We start from the raw sequence: 25,030 nt of genomic DNA on the forward strand, positions 1-25,030 counted from the left end.
AATGACTTTAAAGTATCATGTAAATACAGAGTGCTAATTAATTGCTAATGGTATGCTTTATGTTTTGAATATGTACTTCTCGATGGAATGGCATGAAACAACTATATTCTTTTCCAGTATGATAATTTAGAACAGAAACAAGAAGAATAACATTCCTCATTTAACTTGTTGGAGAATTTGAACTAGACTAGGTTTGCATTACTTTATAGTATTAATCAGAATGCCAAGAAACCTACTTGGGGAAACCCAATTCTTCCCAATTTGGGTGACCTTTCCTTCAGTCATAAACTGGTCACTTAAAACCCTCTGTCGTTGAATGGTTAGCTAACAATGAGGCACTGATGGCAAAGTGTCATAAAACTGTTACTTGAAGTATTTGTATCCAAGGTCGAAAGCCTTACTCACATAAAATATATTAAAACAGTCAATGACCATTTATAGCAGTAACTGCCTTTGCATTGCCAGAAAACTAGAAAAATGAAGACGTTTGAACATGATTACAATGTGGAATTTGATGAGATGATGGAGGAGGGAGAAATATCTTTTAAATCCTCCCATAGGAAAATTTTAAGTAAAACATAGCTCTTCTGCTTCCCCTTTCATCTCTTTTTATTTTTTTCTCTTTAGCTTTACCCTTTTCTTTAAAAAAATTTTTTTTAATTTGGTAAATTTGATATATTATAATTTTAAAATTTAAGTTGTACAACGTTATATTGATACATTTATATATTGTAGTTGCCACTTTATTAAAGCAGACTGAGGACTGCCATCCCTACCTTCTACCCCACGAAAAGTTCAGGACCAGAGTGAGGGTCCCTAATGAAATCCCTCCACCTGGAAGAGCCTCCACTGAGAGCGGCATCTCTAACGCATTTCCCCTGAATCTCTCTCTATAACAGCAGTAAGCTTTTCATAGCAATAAGACGTATTCCATATTGAATTAAGAAGGACTGTTCTGACAAAGTCACATGCTCTTTCCTCTCTGTTAAATACTTTACATGAGCAATTATCTCACAAAAATAAGTCAAACATTACCCATGTTGGTGGGGTCCGCACGCTTGAAAATACATATGTGACAAAGATGGAGAACATTTCACTTACTAGGTTCCTTGGCAGTTGGCTGACTTGTGCCAGGTGGAAGAATAAGTAGAAGCAAATGGTTACCACACTGTATTCTTAAGGGGTGGTCACTGCTAACTCTAGTTTTCATGCAAGTTTGGCGCAATGCTTAATTGCTTGTGACGATCTTGGAAAGACTGAGCACGAGGTCTGGAAAGATTATAAAAATATGCCTCTTGTTGATAGCAAAAGCAGGGATATCTGGGTCAAGAGACGTGTTACATTTGGAAATGGGGTTCAATAGGGTAAATGATGTAAAACCCACCTACTTCTTTTCAGTTTAATCTTAGGGAACTCTCTGCATTGCTCCCTCCTACTTTTGATGTCAGTTGATAATTTCTGGGGTTTCTGGAGAACTTTGAAGCCTGGTGTATTGGTGGGTAAGGAGAAGCCAAGTATCACAGATATAAGACAAGTGAGTCAGGGCTGGGGGTGAATGAACTTGGGACCTGCAGCAGTAGGAGAAAACTTCTGGTTTCTTTTTCTGGACCCTTACAGATCATTCTGTTTCTTTTCAGTTTCTCCATCTGCTGACATTTTGGAAACCAAAGCCAAGAGCAATATATCACATAAGCAGCTCCAGGCATATGGCTGTTTCAAACCAAAATTGATTTTTAAAAAATCTTTAATCAAGTAGAAATGGCATGTTGTGAATACTTCCGGGGAGTAAATTTACCACTGCTTTAAGATTAGCCCATCCTAGGTAGTTTGGTTTCATTTTGATTCTTGGTCAAAACAAAACAGCCCTGCATGTAATTTATAACCAAAATGAAGAGAACAGAGCAGACATTCATTGTAAGTTCTTTTATTAAAACTCTTAATGTTTGGGTCCAGATCTGTGATCAGATCTTACATGTGGAGTTTGCCATTACATTGAAGAGGAGAAAGTAAAAGCTTTGAAAAACAAATGAAGCAAGAAGAAGGAAAAAGTAAGATGCCATTATTTTCCCTCCGTAAAAAAGCTGTAGTATGATGGAACTGATTTTGGATGAAAACTAAGAGGAAAGGCTCCTTGGGTTATTCCATGTTTGTCCTCTTGAGTTCTTCAGCTTCCCCATCATGCAGAGGTGAATGTTTCCCCTAGATTGGGCTGCTCTCTGGCTATCACCAGCAGTGACCTCTCTGTAGGCATTTCCTAGCAGTTAATGACCGGCTAGTTTAAGGGGCCTGGGCTTTGCCTCGGGCTCTTAACTAGCATCTCATTAACTGGCAGGAAATGTGTTTCCTTTCTGTTGCTTACTTTTATATATTCTTAATAGAACAGAAGGTGCCTTGACTGTGGTAGACTAGTTATACCTTCAGCGTCTCATTTGTAAATAACCCTGTTATGAGTAATAGGAAGTGATCCAGCTGGTTGTAAAAAGACACACATTTAATGGGCAACTCCTGGTGGACTAATGGATTTGCTTGAAAAAAAAATCACACCTGCAGGACACATTGCTCCGTTTTTTGTTCCAAACATAATGAGACTGCGTTCAAGCAGGGATGCACTGAATCTCTCTGGGAGTTATAAACCTTGAAATATACAAGAGAAAAAATTTTAAAAACAGATCTAGCTCATTTGTCTCCCTAGAGACTAACATTATACTATCTGAGCATTCTTCTTGCCTAAGGTTCAGTAATTCCCAGGAACAAGGTAGAGGCACTTTTCTATACAATGTAATGCCCCTTTAACATTTTACACCCGGACCATACAACTTTTGAATATACTCTGGAAGTGTGGCCACTGTTGCCTTCATTGGCCATTCCCACTCTGCCTTTTTCTGACACTGGAATTGTATATCTAATACACCAGTGCATGGCATTTACTTCGTCAACATTTGATTCCTGCTTAACTTGGTGGCCTATTGTTTCATGCTGATTTACTGTAGTTGAACAGACATTTCTGGGGCACTCACCACAGTCCCAGGTTTATTCCAGAAACATCTAATACCCACTGGAACCAAGTACAATGTCAACCTTACCGTGTTACCCCCTGAACATAGCTTGGTGCCTGGCTTTGGCTCCTGTAGCTGAGGTTACGCACTCTGCTATCAGAATGACAGCATCTCTAGCTCAGTGACTTGAGCAAGTTGCTGAACCTTTGTGTGCTTCAGTTTCCTCATTTGTAAATTTTGGAAGTTTCACAGTTATTTAAATGTCTGACTTAACCAAGTCATAGTAGGTGACAAAGGCAGACCTGGCCTTCTGACACTTGATGCCAGGGTTTCTCAGCCGCAGCGCAATGACATCCTCGGCCAGGGAACTCTTGCTTGTGGAGGGCTGTCCTGTGCATTGCGGCAGTATCCTTGTCCTCTGCCCGCTAGATTCCAGGAGCACCCTCCCCCCAAGTTGTGGCAAACAAAAGTGTTTCCGGGTGTTACTGGATGTCTAGAAAGGAAAATCGCCCTGAGAGCTCCTACTTTATTGGGTACTCATTTAAATACACCACAGCTGTATGTTCTTGTATTAGTTTGCGAAGGCTGCTGTAACACAGTGCCACAGACTGGGTGGCTTAAACAGCAGCATTTTGTCGTCTCACGGTTCTAGGGTCTAGAAGTCCAAAATCAAGGTGTCGGCAGGGTTGGTTCCTTCTGAGGGTGGGGGGAAAGATTTGTTCCCGGCCTTCCTCCTTAGCTTATAGATGGCCTTCTTCTCTGCATGTCTTTTCACATTGTCTTCACTCTATATGTACCTCTGTGTCCGAATTTCCCCTTTTTATGAGGACACCAGTCAGGTTAGAGCCATCCTAAGGATCTCATTTTAATTTTACCACCTCTGTAAAGATCCTGTATTCAAATAAGATCACTTTATTTGAAGTGACTGGGGGTTAGGACTTTAACATGGGAACTGGTTTTGGGGGGGGGGGACACTATTCAAGCCACAATAGTTCTCAAAAAGTGTATTTAAAAACATTCTCAAGTCATTTACTTACCAACAGTAACCCGTAACCCTCGTCTCTTTCCAAAGAGATAGTATGTGGCTAGGATAAGTGGATATTATACTTGACACACAAATAACTCAATGGTATATTTGAATGAATGCACAAAGCAAACGACTTCTTAAAATGTAGTAAGACTGAAGCAACTAAAAGTCTATATAAATAATATAAAGCAAGTATATATGAGGGTAGTTAAGTTGATAAGCAGGGAGGATAATTATGCTAAAAGTTTCAGGTTAGAAAAAGCTATAATTACCTTTAAAGGAGACTATAGATTTGCCAGTGTGTAGAGTAGTGCTAAAAGGTAGAACCACAATTCTTTTTCTAATTCACTCAGCCATTTTGAAATGAAAGGTAACGGATAAAGCATATCACAGGGGCATGCATTCTACAATTTTTAGTAGACTTTAAAGAGCTCTTATACTTGAGTGGAAGTCACTGATATGAAAGCTTCCCTGGAGTTTTATATCATGGAAAAGATCGGAGTTAAGCCAAAGAACATCCTGCCAAGACGGGGTGTGTGTTCAATGTGAAGCACAGAACCAAAAAAAGGGGTGGGATAGATATTGAAAGAGGTCTAATCAGTGCTTACATGAAGCAAAAAGTGGATTTCATGACCCTCTAGAGATCCTTGAAAATCAACTTAGATTCTACAGAGGTGGTGGCCATACCACATCAGTACACAGTTTTATACTGTGGCTTTACACTGTTTATATGAGTGTGTTGCCTCACTGATTTATAAAAACGTGCCAAGATTATGACACTGGGGAAATATCACACATACCACTCACTTTGATTTAGACCTGCGTTAATGGCCTCTTCAAGAAAATATGCTGAATGGTATGGGACTTGGGGGAGTCTTTGTCTTGTTCTTTTTAAGGTTGTTTCTATTGGTTCACCTAATTGTCATTCAAGGATATAATCTTTTACTCCTGGTTCCACCTTCACCCTTTTGCCAAAAATGTTTTTATATCTTTAAAGTGTTATTTAATTGTAAAGGCTTAGAAATGACAAGTATAAGCAACACCTTTCAGCACCATAGAGCTATAACTTAAATCTACCTCAACTGTGCCCAAATATTTTTAAAATGAAAATCTTTAATACTGCATCAAATATAAAGCAGCATTCAAATTCCTCCATGTTTCATACTTGTTTTTAATAATATGCTGGTGCACAATTATCCTTCCATGGAGTTTCTGGGTCTTTCCCAAGTCTAACCTTGTCTGATCCCTTTGTGTACTTTTGAGATGTCACTATTTCCTGTATGAGGTTGACCAGGGTTACCTACATAAGGAATACTGTAGTGTACAGATGGTAGTAAACTTCCTCTAGATCACCATCTTCATTTTTCCATGATTGATCTCTGTATCTGTGTGGTTTACCATTTGCTTGCTTGAAACACTGATAAACCTACCTGATTTCCTACTCTTGGCTCTGTCTCCTGGAAGCTAGTCTTACCTCTTCCTCTCCAGCAAGGAATTTCTTTGGAAGCATAGAGCAAGGAAGAACTTTGGTTCAGCCTGGAGTCTATGACATTTGTGTCCTGACCTTCTGATCCAAGTTCCTGTTAGGCCCTGCCTATCATAAAATTTGGGCAGTCCTGGCCAGACACCATAAATGACTTATCTCTTCCTTCCTAAGAAACAAAAAGGCTCATAAAAACAGAACATTGCATCATCATCTATATATATTAATATGAAATTGAAAGTTATTGCAAAAAAGATATTAAGCTTCATCAAGAGTTATTCAGTAATTTTAAGTTAAACATCTGTCTTAGTCAGTTTGGGCTGCTATAACAAAAATACCATAGACTGGATGGCTTAAAGAGCAAACATCTATTTCTCACAGTTCTGGAGACTGGAAGTCTGAGATCAAGGTGCTGACAAGGTCAGGTTCTTGATATATCTTCACATGGCAGAGAAAGGGCACTGGTCTCTTCCTCTTCTTATAAGGACACTAATTCCATCATAGGGGCTCCATCCTCATGACCTTATCTAAACCTCATTACCTCCCAAAGACCCCAACTTCAAATACCATTACACTGGGGATTAGGGCTTTAACATATGTACTTTGTGGGGGCAGAAACATCAGTCCACAGCAAAAATCTTGAAAGTTGCATTGTACCCTCAGTTTACTGGCCATGACAGTGCTCAGTGAGACACATTTCCAGTTTGATGGATTGCCTGTCTATCCTTTGCTCCTCTAGAGTCCTAAACATGAGAGAGAAACTGGCTTTCTAAAGGTCTAATCTAATCCAGCCTTGTTTCGTTTGGCCAGAAAATTTGAGGGAAAACATTAATTTTCAGTGTTTGGAAAATAAGAAATCGCTCATATAGATCCAAATACTAATCTTCTTTTGAAAAATTAGTAAGGAGTAAAAGTTAATTACAAATTACTTGGTAACAGTGCTAGGCTGTTACCCTCTCACGCCAGTTGCCCAAGCCCTTTATGGACTTGCTTTCCATGGCTTGTCACAGGTCCACTTTTACTCATTTATTTTTCCTTCCCGGGTGACATGGCATGAAGTTCCCCAACAGAGGGAATACCTCTTGGTAAAAGTTACCACCTGGATTTAATTATAATTGCACTTTTTTCATGTCCAAAGATATTAAATAAGTATATTTTAATGTTTTCTTATGTTTCCTATAATTAAACCATCTCTTAATAGTAAATTGATCCTACGTCTTTCCTTTCTGATCTCCTATCACTGAACCTTTCAGTATGCTTTTCTAGTTGTAAAATTCCAGTGTAATATTATTGGCCATTTCTTACATTTTTAAAAAAGTTCCTTATCTTGTAATGAAATGGAAATATCAAATTTCTTTCTACCCTTTCTTAGGCAAATACAAAGATCTAGTCTGTTTCAAGATAGTCATTCATATACCTTCAGAATTTCAGATTCAGAACTATAAGGCATTGGACATTTCTAGGTTTGTACTTATAATTGTAGCCCATAATCCATACCTTTATGCCAAGGGAAAACTTTATTTCCATTTAAATTATGATCTCAAATATTGCAAGATAAACTATGTACCTATAATACATGTATAGTAATAATAAACAAATAGCATTGAAGTACCAGGGTAGAAAAAAGATTGGTCTTTGGTAAAGAATAATTGGAAATATGAAAAGGAATATAGTGTCTGATCCCCCAGTTGCTCCTGCTGAATTTGATTTAACACTGGAAAAGCATAGGCAAAACACATTTTAACCAGCCTGGCCTAACCCACATTGATTAATAATGAAATAAATGTTACCTAATATATTTTGATCAAGTCATTTTCAGAGGAAAATATGCCACATTCAGTAGCCATAATCAGATTTTCTCTTTTCCTAAGGAACCCTTTGAAACTGAAGTCTTCAGAAGTGATGGCAGTGGGGCAGAGGGGCGTGGTCCCAACCGAGAGATGGCGGCCTCCTGGCCCACTCTTCCAGGAGTGCAGAGGAGCTGGGTAATTGGCACACCACCATGCACTCCCGACGTTGTTGCCACCACTGCTAGCTTCCCCAAACAAATCATTTTATTTCCACTGCTCACTGTAACAAACTAGAATTTCAAACAACAGTTATCAGGACCCCTTTCATCCCTGAGGCTTTTCTGGGGCAAAGAGTCAGTGCTTCCCGCCATGACTGAGGTCTCTGCTCTGATGTCCCCGTTGCTGGGTGAAACTCTGCTTTGAAATAACTGCAGAGAGAGGAGCAAGAGGTGTTAGTGCTGGAAATGTAAGAAGTTGGAGTCTTTTTCTCTCCCTGTGGAATACCTGCAAACTTGTGGAAAAGAGAACAGTGGTGGTTTCCTCTGTGTGTGTGTGTGTGTGTGTGTGTGTGTGTGTGTGTGTACTTCACTTCCAGTAGAAATACTTGTCAGATGTTGCCTTAGATGTGGCCCTGGAAACACTGCAGATGGATGACAGTGAAACAAAGAAATAGGAGCTTTCATTTTACATAAATCATTGTGTTAATTGGGGATCAGGTGGTGTGTTTCCGGAAGTAAGCAAAAGGAAAATAGTATTTATAGAAGCTGTCCATGTACAACGTGCACACTGTAGCTTTGACCTGGTGTGAAAAGAGCAGACAGCCTATTTGAATTAATACTAGAAAATTAAGTGCTTCTTGGGCTAGCAGCTTGTCAATTCTGATGACTTCAGTGTAAAATACGAAGAAAAGTAGACTTTTCTGATGAGCTTCCCCCACCTCATCCTACCCCACCCCGAACAGTCTTCCAACTCTACTGCAAACCTATTTAAGGCTCTGGAATGTCCTTCTTGCCGTTAATTTATTTCCTGAATTCAATCCTAATATATATATAACGGTTGTTGCTATATAGTTTTTGTTAATTGGAATAAATAGCAATCAAGCTTGTTAAACTTTATCTTAATACATACATTTAACTCAGTGTTATTTCTATATGGGGCTGGCCCAGTACTTAGATTGCTTAGTTGTCCCAGAGCCTGGGATGAATGCTTTGGCCTCAGTAATTATTGTCTACACTGTCTGAATTTGTTATATAATTACTTGATATTCTGCTTCATCTTGACTGTTTAAACTTGGCCTTTGGGCACTTGGCATTTTGCTCACGGGAAGGAATTTACAAACGCATTCCTCGGCTGATAAATGTAATAGCACACGATGGTGTGAATCCTAATTAGAGAATCACACATCTCTAGTACATTAGGGTCAAGAGCTTTTGAGTATCAGAGTAGTGTGTTTATCTCATTAGTATATGCAGCTTTGGAATTGATTATTGCAATAATAACAGTTGGTTTTTTTTAAAATTAGGGTAATTAAAATTTGTAGTGTTTCCTTTTTATGTTGGGTAAACGTTAGTTGTGTGTGTGTTTTGTTTTTTTTTTCTTTTAACTGTAAGTTGGTTTAAAATCAGTCTTTAGGGTTTTGGTTTTCTAAAATCTGTGACTCTTTGTAAATAGGCAGTTTTGTAGGAAAGGCCAGAATGCTTAACACAGATGTGACATAGTAGGAAGAGAGAAGTCAAGGCCTATGTTAAGTGGGAAATAAGCTCTGATATAAACAGCTCTTTACCTCTGAGGATTGTCTTGAAAATGTCTTTCTTTTTCCTTAAGTGTGCTTATACTGCCCTTGATTTCTCTATCAACACTTTTTCTCCTGAGATCTATAAGATTAAGGCAGGAAATTATCTAACTAAAATGATTTTTTATGGATTTACCTTGTGGTAGAGAGATACATCTGTCTCTATGTCTCTCTCTCTCTACTTATCATCTATCAACAGATATTTGATAAACATTTACTACATTCAATGATATGCTGGATACTATGGAGGAAAACAAAGGTTTTCTAGACAACATTTCTTAGATTCACTAGTTTACAATCTGATGGTGGAAGATCTGGGACTATCTGGAGATGGGTGAGGGGTGTGGATAATAAACGCATCCAGGTGACTTGTTAAAATAACTTCGAGCAACAAAATAAATAATGACAGTATTATTCTGATCCTAAGAATAAGTATCTGAGACACTATACTCATATCAATAAATTATTTTACTTTTTTTTTTTTAAAGGAATTCCTTTATTTTTATTTTATTTATTTATTTATTTATGGCTGCGCTGGATCTTAGCCTCCATGCGAGGGCTTTCTCTAGTTGCGGCAAGTGGGGACCGCTCTTCATCGCGGTGCGCGGGCCTCTCACTATCGCGGCCTCTCTTGTTGCGGAGCACAGGCTCCAGACGCCTAGGCTCAGTAGTTGTGGCTCATGGGCCCAGTTGCTCCGCGGCATGTGGAATCTTCCCAGACCAGGGCTCGAACCCGTGTGCCCTGCATTGGCAGGCAGATTCTCAACCACTGCGCCACCAGGGAAGCCCCTCAATAAATTATTGAATAAATAGGAGAGAGGGACAAATTCTCCTTATAGAAGAATTCCAAATAATGTATGTAAACAATACCTTTCCAGGAGGTGGAGCCTAATTCCTCTCCCTTTGAATGTGGGCTGGACTTAGTGACTAGCTTCCAAAGAATAGAGTAAGGACAGGGAAAAATGGTGACTTTACAGTAGGGAAAGCTGGAAGACCCCACCTTAACCAAGGGATCGAGGTTTACATCACCAGTAATAAGTCATGTTGATGTGGACTCCTGGTATCTTATGATGAGAAGGTGTCTTAGCTTGGGCTGCTATAACAAATTATCATAGACTCAGTGGCTTAAAAAACAAACTTTTATTTTTCACAGTTCTGGAGGCTGGGCAGTTCAAGGTCAAGGTGACAACAGGTTTGGTGTTTGGTGAGGGTCCTCTTCTTGGTTTGCAGATGGTGGTCTTCTTGAGGTGTCCTCACATGGCCGAGAGAGAGATTATCTCTCTTATGTCTCTTCTTTAAAACTTTATTGTTTTAGAGCAGTTTTAGATTCACAGCAAAATTGAAAGGCAGGTACAGATATTTCCCTTACATCCCCTACCCTCCCACAAAGATAACCACCATCATTATCAACATCCCCCACAAGAGTTGTACATTTGTTAACAATTGAACCTATATTAACACATCATTGTCACCCAAAGTCCATAGTTTACATTTGGGTTCACTCTTGGTGTTGTACATTCTGTGGGTTTGGACAAATGTATAATGACATGTGTATACCATGGTATCATAAATAATAGTCACTGCCCTGAAAATTTTCTGTATCTCCTGCCTCTTTTTATAAGGGCACTAATCCCATTATGAGGGCTCCACCCCCATGACCTAATTACCTTCCAAAGGCCCCACCTCGAAATATCATCATATTGGGGGTTGGGCTTCTACATATGAGTTTTCAGGGGACAAAAACATTTAGTTCATAGCAAAAGGCCACCTTACCTCTGTGCTGTTTTTCTCGCTCTTTCACTCTAATCCTGAGAAAGCAATGGACAAATCCAAATTGAAGGACATCCTATAAAATACGTGGCCAATACTCTTTAAGACTCTCAGCATCATAAAAAGCAAGAAAGACTGAGAAATTGTCACAGTTTGGGGGAGACAAAGGAGACATGACTAATGCAGCATGGTAACCTCTATTGGATCCTGGAACAGGGAAAGAACACTAATGGAAAACACTGGTGAAATCTGAATATAGTTTGTAGTTTAATTATTAGTTTTGTACCAATGTTAAATTTTTAATTTTGATAAATGTAACCCTAATTAATATTAGGGAAACTGGGAGAAAGTCTGTATGCTTTTTCTGAACTATCTTTACAAATTTTCCAAAATTCTAAAATTATTTCAAAGTAAAATATTTTTAAAAAGAACATTATCGTTGAACAACTATCTGTTACTAAACTAGGATGCTAGTTTTAAGAGGAAGGCCAGAGCAACACAATTGGTAGAGATGGCTTCTGGAAGGAGTGGGCCATATGACAGGCCCCAAAAGGTGGATAGGACTTGAGGCTCAGTCACTGATTCTTCCAAGCCACAAGATTTTGTTCGAAATCTACTTTCTGACCTTTTGAATAAGACAGGATTCTCATAGACACTGCCTCAGGTAATTCTGATACCAAAGCAAAGTGATTTGTCTTAAATTTGGGAGCCCTGAGGCTAACTAATTCCACCCAGGCTGCCTTTTACCCAGAGTCCCCAGGCATTGCCCAAATTGAAGATTTCTCTGGTCACCAGGACACTTCTTTCCATATTTTTCTGTGGCTTTACCTCCCGTTGTCCCTCTGTCCATCTAGTCGACTCTGCTCTCTGAAAGCAGGGTCACCCACATTCTCAGCTTGATCTCAGAATGTTCCTTTCACCTCCAGGCTTTTACTTAAATGAGGTTTCTTCCAAAAGCAAAACTTATTAAACTTTCTCCGGTGTGTTCTCTTCTTTCCTTATTACAGCAGAACAAGTTGATTGGACAATTAAAAGCGATCAAAACATTCAGGACCATATCATCTTTAGGTCAGCTCTTTCATGATTTTAAAGGAAAAGGTAATTCTTTTTTTTTTTTAATAAATTTATTTATTTATTTTTGGCTGCATTGGGTCTTCATTGCTGCACGTGGGCTTTTCTCTAGTTGCGTCAAGTGGGGGCTACTCTTCTTTGCGGTACGTGGGCTTCTCACTGTGGTGGCTTCTCCTGTTGCAGAGCATGGGCTCTAGGCGAGCGGGCTTCAGTAGTTGTGGCATGTGAGCTCAGTAGCTGTGGCATACGGGCTTAGTTGTTCCACAGCATGTGGGATCTTCCCGGAGCAGGGCTTGAACCCATGTCCCCCTGCATTGGCAGGCGGATTCTTAACCACTGCACCACCAGGGAAGTCCAGGAAAAGGTAATTCTTATGTAGCATAATGAAATACAGAATCATGGGAAAATGAGGAAAGAGTGCCTACTTAAAAAAATTTATTTATTTATTTATTTATTTGGCTGTGCCGGGTCTTAGTTGCTGCATGTGGGATCTTTTCGTTTTGGTCCCTGATAAGGGATTGAACCCGGGCCGCCTGCATTGAGAGCATGGAGTCTTAACCACTGGATCACCAGGGAAGTCCCGAGTGCCTACCTTTTTGATGAGATTAGATTAACTCTAAAAGCAAAACCTAGAAATGAATGATAACAATAATAGCAACAAAAAACTGTATAGACTAATTTCACTTATGAATAAGATACAAAGATGCAAAATAAAATATTAGCAAATGGATGTAGCAGTCTATTACAAGAACAAAACCATATCCATAAATGCAAACAAATGTCTTTTTTTAAAAAGAAATTTAAGGAATAATTGCCATGTAACATTAGTTTCAGGTGTACAGCATAATGATTTGATATTTGTATATGTTGCAAAAAGATCACCACAATAAGTCTAGTTAACATCCATCACCATTTACAGTTACGTTTTTTTTTTCTTCCGATGAGAACTTTTAAGATTTATTCTCTTAGCAACTTTCAAATATGCAGTACGTTATTACTAACTATAGTGGCCATGTTGTATGTTACATCCCATTTGACTTATTTATTTTATAACTGGAAGTTTGTAGCTTTTGGTCCTTTTAACTCATTTTGCCCACCCTCCACCCTCTGCCTCTGGCCACCACCAATCTGTTCTCCGTATCTATGAGCTTGATTTTTTATTTCTTTGTTTTTTTAATTCCACATGTAAGTGAGATCATACAGTATTTGTCTTTCTCTGTCTGATTTATTTCACTTAGCATAATGTCCTCATGGTCCATCCATGTTGTTGCAAATGGCAAAATTTCCTTCTTTTTTTATGACTGAATAATATATAGTATATGTAGTATATACACACACTACATTTTCTTTATCCATTCATCCATCAATGGACACTTAGCTTGTTTCCATATCTTGGCTGTTGTAAATAATGCTGCAGTGAACATGGTGAATATATCTTTTCAAGTTAGAGTTTTTGTTTTCTTTGGATAAATACCCAGAAGTGGAATTGCTGGATTGTAGGGTAGTTCTATTTTTAATTTTTTGAGGAATCTCCATACTCTTTTCCATAGTGGCTGCACCAATTTCCATCCCCACCACCAGTGCACAAGGGTTCCCTTTTCTCCACATGCTCGCCAACACTTGTTATTTCTTGTCTTTTTGAAAATAGCCATTCTAACAGGTATGAGGTGATATCTCATTGTGATTTGCATTTCCCTGGTGATGAGTGATGTTGAAAGTCTTTTCATGTACTTGTTGGCAAGGCTCCTTTCTAATGGCTGCATACTTCATGTCCACGTACCATAATTTATTCAACCCTCTTTCTATTGGTGACTATGTGGGTATTCTCTTACTTTTGACTATTACAAGTAATATAGTAGTAAACATTTTTGGAACATCTATCCTAATGCACATATTTCTTTAGGAATGATATTGAGGCGTAGAATTAGTGGTGAAAAGGATATGTGAATAAAAATACAATATCCATTTGCTAAATCTCTCCATAAGCTAGGAATGGAAGAAAGCGGTCTTAATTTGGTAGAGTATATTAATGGGTAAATAATCATCATAATTAAACCTATATAAACTTTTCAAAAATTCTTTGTTGTAAAAAAAAATAAAAATTATAGAAAATATGGAAACAGTACCTGTGTGTTATAAACATTCAACTAATAAGAAATTGCTAGCAGTTGGGTTGTATCCTTTTGCACCTGTTACTCATTAAAGCATAAATATATAGATGGATGGATATATAGGTAGATAAATATATATGCAATTAAAATATAAGATTTAAGATTGCTTTTCCCCTTGAAAATCATTCTGTGGCTCTAAAACATGCAGTTTGTTGGCATGATCTGACTATTTACACATAGAAAACTTATTTTAACTGTATTTTATAAAATTTATGTCAAAATAGACTTTTCTTTATATTTTGCTATTTGGAACAAAGTTAAGGATTTTATTCTTCTCTCTGGACAAAAGGAAGTTATTAAAATAGTAGGTATTAATTTTAACACCCTTTTCTGTGTTATTTATTGGTAGGGCATTTGCTGTAAAATACTGAAGAAAAAGAATGCACACATACAGATTATTCAATGGGAAAAGCTGATTCAAATCCTCGGTTTCAAAGGATCCTGTTTACTTGCATCTGTAATAATATACAGTGCCATTAATGAGGACTGCTTCTATTAATTCTTGATTCACCTTGGGTTTTGGGGTGGTGATGAGAAAAAAATGGAAACACATTCCAACTTATAAAAATCCATGTTTTCCTTTAATAATGTAGAATATCAGTGAAATCTTAGAAGTGATAGAGTTTTGGTTCAAGTTAAACAGAAAGTTATTTGTGATCATTAACATAAAAATATCATAAAATCCCTAAGGCACAGTACTGAACATAGTCCTACAATGTACGGATCTTAGCTTGGAAGAGATCTCAAAAATGACATGGTTTAAAGGTCATGAATTAGTACCTACAGGCTGAATATGGTCGGCTAACTATGTGTGTCTATGTATATATTCTGAATGCTTCAAAAATAATGTGAAAGCCATCAGCTGAGGCATGTCACTGGGGGCATATTAACACTCTCGTCTGCTTCCTATCCCATACCTGCTTGAGCCTTTGAAGACATCTGAGTTTGTAACCCCAGCCAGTTCGACTTACCTTCCAATTAAGCACATCTGCCAGGTGGTGATCCAGCCTCTGCTTGAACACTCTCAGGGACGGGGAACAGAGAGCTTATTAAAATTTCAGGGAGGCTTCCTTGTTCGGAAGTTCACTGAAATTGAGCAGCAACTTGATTCCCAGTAACTTCCACCTAATGGTCGAGCTACACAGAACAAGCCTAATGCCTCTTCCACATGACAAAACTTCAGATAATTGATGGGATCTATCATGTCTTCCCATTTCATTCCAGGGCTTTTCTTCTCAAGGTTAAACACCCTCAATTTCTTTAATGTCCCTCATTTGGCATTCACCATCCTGATAATCCTCCTTTGAATGAATGTAATTCCATTTGTCAATGACCCTTATAAAATGTGTTTCTGGGAATGAACATAGTGAACTACATGTTGTCTGCCCAGCCCAGGAAAGAGTGGGGTTATTAACACCCGTGTTCTGGGCATTACGCTTCCATTAATGAAATTGAGGGCTACATTAGCTATTGTTAAGCAGTTAGCAAGAGGGATGAAAATGATGGTTAAAGCATGAAATGCAGCTTGACCAGGTTCAAAGAAAGGAGGATGCAGTTTAGAAGTGAGTGAATAAGTAATAGAGATACGTCTTAACACTGAGGAACTCCTCTATTTCAAAGGACATAGGGAATTATATTAGCAAAGGTATATATTTTTAAAATCTGAGAAGAACGAAAAGAAACTAAAATGAATGTATCTGAACTGATAATGATTACTCCTTTTTTTCCCTTCCTGTAATGCGGCAGTCACATGTTTTATAATTTAAAAATTTAAAAATATTATCAACCTATGCACATTACTACTCTATTCTGGTATGTGGTATTTTTATCCCTCATGTTTCTATATACTCTGTTTTATATACATTAAAGTCATGTTCAAATCTGCATACGTGCTCATACAACTATATTTTTCTGACATCCAAAATCATCTTTTGAAATTTGGCAAGGGAAATCAGTATTTTTATCTCACTGTAGCAAATAAGAGTTTCCTATATATATTTCTTATTTCACTTCTCCCAATTCCATCTTTTCCACGTTGCCATGGCTGAGTTCCATGATCATAGCAAATAAAGGTAAGGGCCACAGTGATTCTCAGGCCACTCAGACAGGGAAGTAAATACGTAAGTATTTTTACTTTAGGGACTTATAGGTGCTTCGGGAGCAACAACAAAGTTCTCACATTATCCCTTTCAAGCCCCTGTCCCTGTACTGCTTTGAAGCTACAGAACCCCATTTGCATGGACACCTTTCAGGTTTCCGAGAGGAGTCCTAACTTTCTGTATTTATAATTCAGCGTTCTTTCAAAGGGCCTCACTGTTATATAAACTTCAGCCTCCACAATCTGGATTTGCCCTGCCTTCCTCTGCAAACTTCTTTTGCACACCTGGCAGCTTTTTCACTTACTCATGTATTGGCTGAATGTGGAGGTGTGCCTTGATCTTTGATCCTAAATCCCATCTCATCATTCAGCCCGTTAGAGCACTTCCCTGCTTCTGCTCAAGGTCCAGGAAGGTGTTTCCCCTCCCTTCTTCTTGCCAGTCTCCTTGCCCAGGGAGCCTTTACCCTTATTCTCAGCCTGATTGGCATCTGAGGCCAGGACACTCGGAGTGAATGATGCCTGCCTGCTGGTCCTCAGAATTCTGGGCATGCTCACTGTAATCTCCCACCATCATGCCTCACTCACTGCTCTTTGGTTCCCAGAGTGCTTTGATCACAACCTCTCTTGGGCACTGGCCCTTCTGCTGTACTTTAGCATCACATCATACTATCTAAGGTGGCTTCTCCAGTCCAGGGTAGCCCTAATGTATGTCTGAACAAGACCTTGGCTCATTCTTCCTACTCACCTGCATTGGGTCACCATAAAGAAATCTCAAAAACCTTATATCAAAGAAGTAATATACATAATTTTGTATATTGAGCATGAGGGCACAGTTTCAGTGAAAAAAGGGAAATGCTAAACACATGAAGGTGAGGCCATTTTCAATTCTTGGCTTCCCTAAGACTTTAGTACCTGACTTCGTATTCTTTTCACTCTAATTCCCGGCGACATTTCCAGTGACTTCAGTGTCATCATGGGTAGCCCTGCCAATACTCTGGCTTCCCTTGGTTTATAACCTCAACTTCAGTGATCTTTACTTTCCACTCTGCTTTAGAGTCACAGGTACAGGTGTCATGTTTACCTGACCCTCGATGGAAGGAATAAAGGATGTCATAGCCATCTTATACCTAGCACAGGTATGACTGTGCTTATGACTAGCACAGCTCTTTAAATATATATTAGGAGCACAATAAATATTTGTTGATTAAATGAATCTATAAATATTTGGAAAGTATAGCCATAAAATCAAGAATGATAAATAAAGCTTGAGTGAGGTCAGTGTCTTGGGAATAATAATTGAAAATTACGATCCAGAAGATATTTTATTATTCAAGTTCAAATAGTATTCTCCCTTTTGAGATATTCTAAATATGAATAACATAGGTTTAGGAATTATAATTTTTTCTCTATAATCACAGGGCATCCTTTTTTTCCTTGAAATTATTCTCAATATATTTTAAAACTACACAATACCATTTAACATTTGAGCAATACCTCATCCCTAGAAAAGGAAGTTTTACGAGGCAATTTGAGCATATCTAAAATTTCATTTTGACAGTTAGATAATGGAATTAGAAAATGGTCTATTTACATTGTTACCTAAATTATAGTTATTAAGCAGTTAGCCAAATCTGTTCCAATAGACCTGATACATTATATATGTAATACATTACATATGTGTACATAAAACACAAGACTAAAGAGAGTTTTCTTGGAGATTTTGTTAGTATTTGAAGATGTAGAATGACTTGAAAGTGTCCATATTGTTTTTGAAGAATTGCTAACAATCAGGCAACATGTCCTGTTCTTTCCTTTGAGAGTCATGAGTACACATACTGTCAAAGATCTCACTGGAGATTTTGTCCATGAAAATAACTCTGATTGCTTGAAGCACAACTTTTATGAGACTCTTCGATTTGTTTCCCAAAGGTCAAGTTCAATCCTGGTGGCTTGCTATAAGAATGTTTTAATTTTTATTCAGTTATCTCTACTTCCTGTAACTGCCCTGCACATCTCATCACTCAGCAAATAAAAATCCAAGCAGTAAAGTTGGTTAGCTAGGCATACTCTGTAAAACACGAAGATTTATTCTTTCAGTGACCTTAATGATAGTTTTAGTGTAGTAAATTTTTTATTACAGTAAATTATTTATTGCAGAAGAGGCATCTGAGTCAACAAGGAATGTGGAAATAATAGTGGAGAAATTTATGTTGTTTTTCTGAAGCATCTCCCCACCGCCCTTATGCTTCTAACAAAAACCTTCCATTATGTGAAGCGAATGCTTGAAATAATGCGAGAGAAATTAGATTTGTAAAGAGGGGAGACTGCACGTTCAATTTCCAGGGTCTTCCTGAAAGGGGCTCTTCTCCTTCTTCATACTTATACCAGAGCCAACTAGTTCACTAGCTTACTACCAGAGAAGCTTTTCAGGTGCTGCTCTCCGAGAAGGATCGAAGTTCTAACATTTTCCAGGTTGTTGATATTCTTTCAAGAGACCTTATCAAGAATGTGTCTAACCCAGAATCAGTGGGGCAGAGGCATCATGGAGATCAAATATCCTCTCCTCCCACTCCTTACCTAATCATTTGGAGAGCAGGAGGTGACAGATAAGCTGTCACTTGAATCTAAACGTCTATGTGAAGTAGACTATCTGTTATTTACAATTCCAGAAATGGGCATTGTTGACGTCTCTTGGACAATGAGAACACATCCTTTTATAGTTAGAACCCTGAGGTACTCTGTGATCTTGAAGCTTTCTATGAATCTTAAAATGATGGTGACCAATGACTTTACAATCAAACAATTTTATTTCTTTACTTACTTAATTACTCATTTATTTATTAACTGGTTACTCCCATTTAGTATAAGTAGTGAATAATCACGAAGTTTCTATTAACCATGGTATTGGATTAGTCAGAACGGGTCTGTAGTGACCTTGCCAGATAAAATAGTTAACTATAAAACACCTTAAGAGTAACTGAATTCCTATCCTTTAAGTGGGAAGCATTATTTAATATTTCAGTAATCCATAATTAACAATACATTTTAAAGACCAACATCCATTTGATGAAAAGTGATACCTTTTCTGTGGTTTTCCAGGACCCCAAACACATTACCTTGCAATAATGATTTAATAAATATTTATTTAACAAATAGATAGATGAATAAATAAACTCACTCCTCAGTTTAGTGAGGTACGTCTTAATTTTTTTTCCAGAAAGAGTTTGTGATTTACTGTTTTTTTGGAGCTCTCACATATCCGCAGATGTCTTCCTGTTACTTTCATAGGTGAAAGCCAATTTGGCTGGAATAAAAATCTGGCACTAGACACATTTCCCTTCAAGCGTTTAGAGATGCTACACTCGCTGTCATTTTATACAGTTGCTCTTTAATCTCAGCCCAGTCTCTTCTCCTGGTTTTCTGCTCCTGTTCTCTTCAGATCATTCCTTTTTACATATTATTAAGGATCAAGTAGTTTTCTGAAAAAAATTCCTTTGATTCTTTTAGTAAATAATATCTACAGAATGATTTCCCTTTGAATTTTTAAGATAGTTCCTTTTTCTTGATTTAGAGTATAATTTCCACCAGCTACATGTTTTATTTATTTATTTATCATTCTGACTGAGGGGAGATTTATGCACTTCTAGGGTTCCCTGTTAGTGGAGTTCTATGGATCTTACTTAGTCCAACCATTTTTGTGTGGAGACCTCAGGCTCTGAGACCCCAGGATAAGTGTATAAATATCAAAGCGATTGGTCCCATTGTTACTCCAAGCAGAGTAATAAAAGGTGCCTAACAGCATTAGTCATTAGAGAAAGGAAAATTAAAACCATAATGAGGTACCACTACATATGGGTAAGAATGGCTAAAATGAAAAATACAGACCCTACCATGTGTGCTAAGGATGTAGATGAAGTGGAACTCTCATACACTGCAGGTGGGAATGTGGAATAGCACAACTTGGTGAAAAGCATCTGTGGATTTTTAAAAAAACTTCGGCATACGTTTACCATGTGATTCAGCTTTTCCACTCCTAAGTATTTACCCATGAAAAATAGAAGCATATGTCCATACAAAGACTTACATACACATGCTCATAGCAACTTTATTTCTAATAGCCCCAAACTGGAAACCACCCAAATGTCCATTAAGAAATGAATGGATAAGCAAACTCTGATATAGCCATTCAATTGAATACTACTCGGCAATAAACAGATGAGCTATTTAAACATGCTGCAACATGGATGAGTCTCAAAATAACTATGTTGTATGAAAAAAGCTAGAGAAGATGGAGTACAAACTATGATTTATATAAGATTCTAGAAAATGCAAACTATCATGACAGAAAGCAGATCAGTGGTTGCCTGGGAGTGAGCAAGGCGTTCGGGGAGCGGGGGGATGGATGGAAGAATTATAATCAGGGGTGAAGGGTATCTTCGTTATTTTTGTGGTAATAGTTTTCATGGGCGTACACATTTGTCCAATCTTTTCAAATTTTACGCTTGCGATAGTTTACTACATGTTGATTATACCTCAATTAAACTGTTAAAAAAGAGACATCATAGTTTATAGGTCTTTATAAAAAGTTTTGAAATTTATTACTTCCATTCAGCTTTTACTCATGGGACTTGATGATGGGCCAATACCATCATTTAAGATGCGGACTAAAATTTGTTTTCTTTTAAAATTATCACTAAGATATTAGCCAGCATATCCAATAGTTAAGTGTGAGACAGAAAATAAAGACATAATTACTAAAGGAAAAAAGAAAAGAATGACAAAGAAAAAATATGATTCTAATTCCAGACATTCCTGGAAAGCAGCACCAGGGAAACCTGGCCAGGAGTTGGGAAAAGATTATACAAATGCTATTGGGCAGCTCTGCCAGGAAAAAGTTATAAATGACTGAAGGACTATGGCATTTGTGATGAGAAAGGAAATTAATCTTCTTGTAGCTTTACTTTCAAGTTTTTCCAGTTAGAATTGTCTCCTTTGAAAGACAAAAGAAGTGATTAAGGAGTAATAGTTTGTCTTTAATTTTTTAATGAGTAATGTGTTCTGAATATTTGGTTAAAATGTTTGAATTTTGGAAAAGGCCATTTTTAAAACAAAAGTAGAATTTTATTAAACTGGAAATGTTCAAGGTAGTTTTGGACTAATGTAATGGACTTAATGTTTCTTTGAAATTTGCTTTGAGAAAATTGAGTTCCCAGTTATAATCAGTTATAGCTGAAGTTGATGAAACCATTTTGTCTGTTATAGACTTCCCAGATGATTAGAAAAAGTACAATAGGGGCAATAGATCTGGTTCTCCTCCTTACATGGGCAAGAAAAAAAAATATCTCTGGATCTGTAGCCAACTCATATAACTTCTATGGGTCTCAAATTCATCGACTAAAATACCAAGTAGTTTAATGTAACCCTCAACTCCACCCTAGCTGTATAATTTATGATTCTGTATATTTAGGTTAGGGATATAAGCATTTTCAGGCCATTTCTTATCTTTCTAAAGATAGAACAGAAGAGGAATACTGTATAGGCAATTTAAATAAGAAAAGGGAAAGAACTGATGCTATCTATGCTGGCACAAAATTAATTTATAAATGATGTAACTATAGTAATAAATTCTTGATAGTATTCTCTTTATCAGTTATTTCCTAAAATTCATCTGTATTTTTAATGAACACTGCCCATAAATTATGGTGAGTGCCCTATTCCAAGATAAAATGTGCCTAAATAGTGTGCAAATAAACCATTTTTCTTAACCATAAATTCCTACAGAACTCAAGAGTTGTTTTAGTTTGCATTTGCAGTTGTAAGTAATTTTTCCTCTTAAATTCACTCTAAGGATATATCCATTCACATGGGACTTCCTTAGGTTGGCAGAGCTCAGCTAGAAAGCTAGAAATACAATAATCAAAAAGAAATTATGAAAACATAGGCTATGGGAAATTTTAGGAAAAAAATGTGTAGAAAATTATACAGATCTACCAGCATAATTCCAGAGATAGACGTATGATGTCCTGTATTGTGAATGTTTCTGCTGTAAAATGGCAAACCACACAATTACCATTGAAACTCAAAATAAGGAGCCAGTCAACTGACAAAGCTATCAGAGAAACTATGCCAAAAAAAAAAAAGGGGAAGGAATACAAGAAGGGGTGGGAAAGTAGTTCACTAATCCTCTTTGGGAGAAATTGGCTCTATAATATGATAGAGCCAATATGATATGGTGAGCAGGCAAATGGAGGAGGGCAAAGGAAAGAGAATAAACCTAAATTCACAGGGATTTTTGTCATCTAGGAGAGAGGAAGTGAATGTATTCCCCTAGGTTTGCACAGACTTTGGGGAACGTGGTTTTGTGGAAACAGCCTAGTCTTGGTCTAAGTGAGACATGAGACTGTCACCCAGCTTGGCACCTGTAGCCATGAAAATGACTTGGTTTCATGGCACATGCCAAGAAGATTCATTCACTGTGGAGGGTTTGTTATTCAGACAGCTGCACCAATTAAATTGCTGGTTGGTCTATGCAGGAGGTACCTCTGGGAGCACCAGGACACTAGTGCCAATCAAATTGGGAGTGACTGAAACATCTCTCCGGTCAAGAGACAACACTGAGAAAGGTAGAAATCATGGAAATGGCAATTCGGATTCCCCTACCCCCATGCTTGAGCTGGAAGGTGCTTCTTGAGTAGATTAGATATTGTGGGTATACCCAGGACAATACTGTGCCTGTGGACAATACTGTTTAAGTTTATTGCTTATTGCTTTCTCAAGAGGCCCTAATAGAAAAATCACATGACTTGTTTTTTTTTTTTTTTTTGGTAGATGTGGTTTATAAATGGAATGCCTGGAACTTGTTATATCAACTTCATAGACAAATTTTATGGTTGCAAGTTCATCGATTTTTAAGGGACTCTCCTGGTAGTAGAATCCCCTTTCCAACTTGCTCCCTAGTTAGAACATGTCTAAATGATAGACAAATCATCATCTCTTGAGGCCACTGAAAGGAGAGATCTTACCAGTGGAAAATTCTTCCTTATATTAAACCCAAATCTAAATGGCTAAAACTTGTACTTTTTGCTTCCTGATTGAACCTTAAAAACCATACTCATTAATCTAGCCTTCAGCAGTGTTTCTCTATTTTGTTTAAAAGATGTCATGAAAGGTCTTGCCTTACTTTGCTTAGGTTCAGATAGGTGCATTATATGGCACTGACTTGACCATGTGTAATATTAAATACAGAACTCTCATTTTTATTGAAGTATATTTGATTCACAATTTTACATTAGTTTCCAGCATACAGCATAGTGATTCAGTATTTTTACAGATTATACTACTTTAAAAGTTATTAAGATAATGGCTGTAACTCCCTGTGCTCTACAATATATCCTTGTTGATTATTTTTTATACATAGTAGTTTGTACCTTTTATTCTCATACCCTTAACTTTCCCCTCTCTCCTTCCCTCTTGCCATTGGTAGCCATGGGTTTGTCTACTATATCTGTTTCTGTTTTGCTATATACATTCATTTGTATTATTTTTTAGATTCTACGTATAAGTGATATTATACAGTATTTGTCTTTCTCTTATTTATTTCACTAAGTGTAATACCCCCAGGTCGATCCATATTGTTGCAAATGGCAAAATTTCTTTTTTTATGGCTGTGTAATATTCCATTGTGTGTGTGTGTGTATGTGTGTGTGTGTGTGTGTGTGTGTACCACATCTTCTTTATGCACTCATCTGTTGATAGATACTTGGGTGCTTCCATATCTTGGCTGTTGTAAACAGTGCTGCATTGGGGTGCATATATCTTTTTAAATTAGTGTTTTTATTTTTTGGGATATATACCCAGGAGTGGAATTGCTTTATAGTATGGTAGTTCCTTTTTTAGTTTTTTGAGGAAGCCTCATAATGTTTTCCATAGTGGCTACACCAATTTACATTCTCACCAACAGTGTACAAGGGTTCCCTTTTCTCCACATCCTTGCCAACATCTGTTATTTGTGTTCTTTTTGATAATAGCCATTCTGACAGGTGTGAGGTGATATCTCATTGTTGTTTTGATTTGCATTTCTCTAATAATTAGCAAGGTTGAGCATTTTTCATGTGCCTTTTAGCCATCTGCATATCTTCTTCAAAAAAATGTCTATTCAGGTGTTCTGCTCATTTTTTTATTGGGTTGTTTGCTTTTTTGATGTTGAGTTGTATGAGCTATTTATATATTTTGGATATTAGCCCCTTGTCAGTCACATCATTTGAAATATTTTCTCCCATTCCATAGGTTGTCTTGCTTTGTCGATGGTTTTCTGTGCTGTGCAAAAGCTTTTAAGTAGGAAACTCTCATAATAGCTATTGGTAATATAGACTGTTGAGGAAATTAATTTGATATTATATATCAAAGCATTAAAAAATGCTTCCCTTCAGCAGGATAAACCCTTTCCTTTAAAAATAGATGTTGTTGGGAATTCCCTGGTGGTCCAGTGGTTAGGACTCCACACTCTCACTGCCGAGAACGCGGGTTCAGTCCAGGGTTGGGGAACTAAAATCTCACAAACCATGTGGCGTGGCCAAAAAAAATAGATATTGTTAAAGTTATGATATGTTTCCATATCTGGGCGAAACTTTTTAGTATCATACCATGTTACTACTTCTAGCCTCTCTTCAACTGCAGTTGTCCTCTCTGCAGTTGTCATGTATTAACCTCTCTGGCTTTCACTGAAGAGTTTAGCACCTGACTCACATCCTTCCTTTCCACCCTAAATGCTGCCTTCATTTTGAGTCATTTTACTGTCCATATAACTTACACTTTTGTTATTTTATATTCATA

General features: G+C 37.5%; 1 long non-coding RNA gene across 1 annotated transcript in view; it reads right to left on the reverse strand.

Moving 5' to 3' along the window:
• LOC309647509 overlaps positions 1–9,888 on the reverse strand; it is a 346,359-nt gene extending 336,471 nt beyond the window's left edge. Inside the window, exon 1 of the long non-coding RNA XR_014256099.1 lies at positions 9,675–9,888. This is a non-coding gene — a long non-coding RNA (uncharacterized lncRNA). The remainder of the gene's footprint in view (positions 1–9,674) is intronic.
• Between the last annotated feature and the right edge of the window lie 15,142 nt (positions 9,889–25,030).

The sequence above is a fragment of the Balaenoptera physalus genome, assembly GCF_965194825.1.
Source record: "Balaenoptera physalus genome assembly, chromosome: 18".
Taxonomy (NCBI): Eukaryota; Metazoa; Chordata; class Mammalia; order Artiodactyla; family Balaenopteridae; genus Balaenoptera; species Balaenoptera physalus.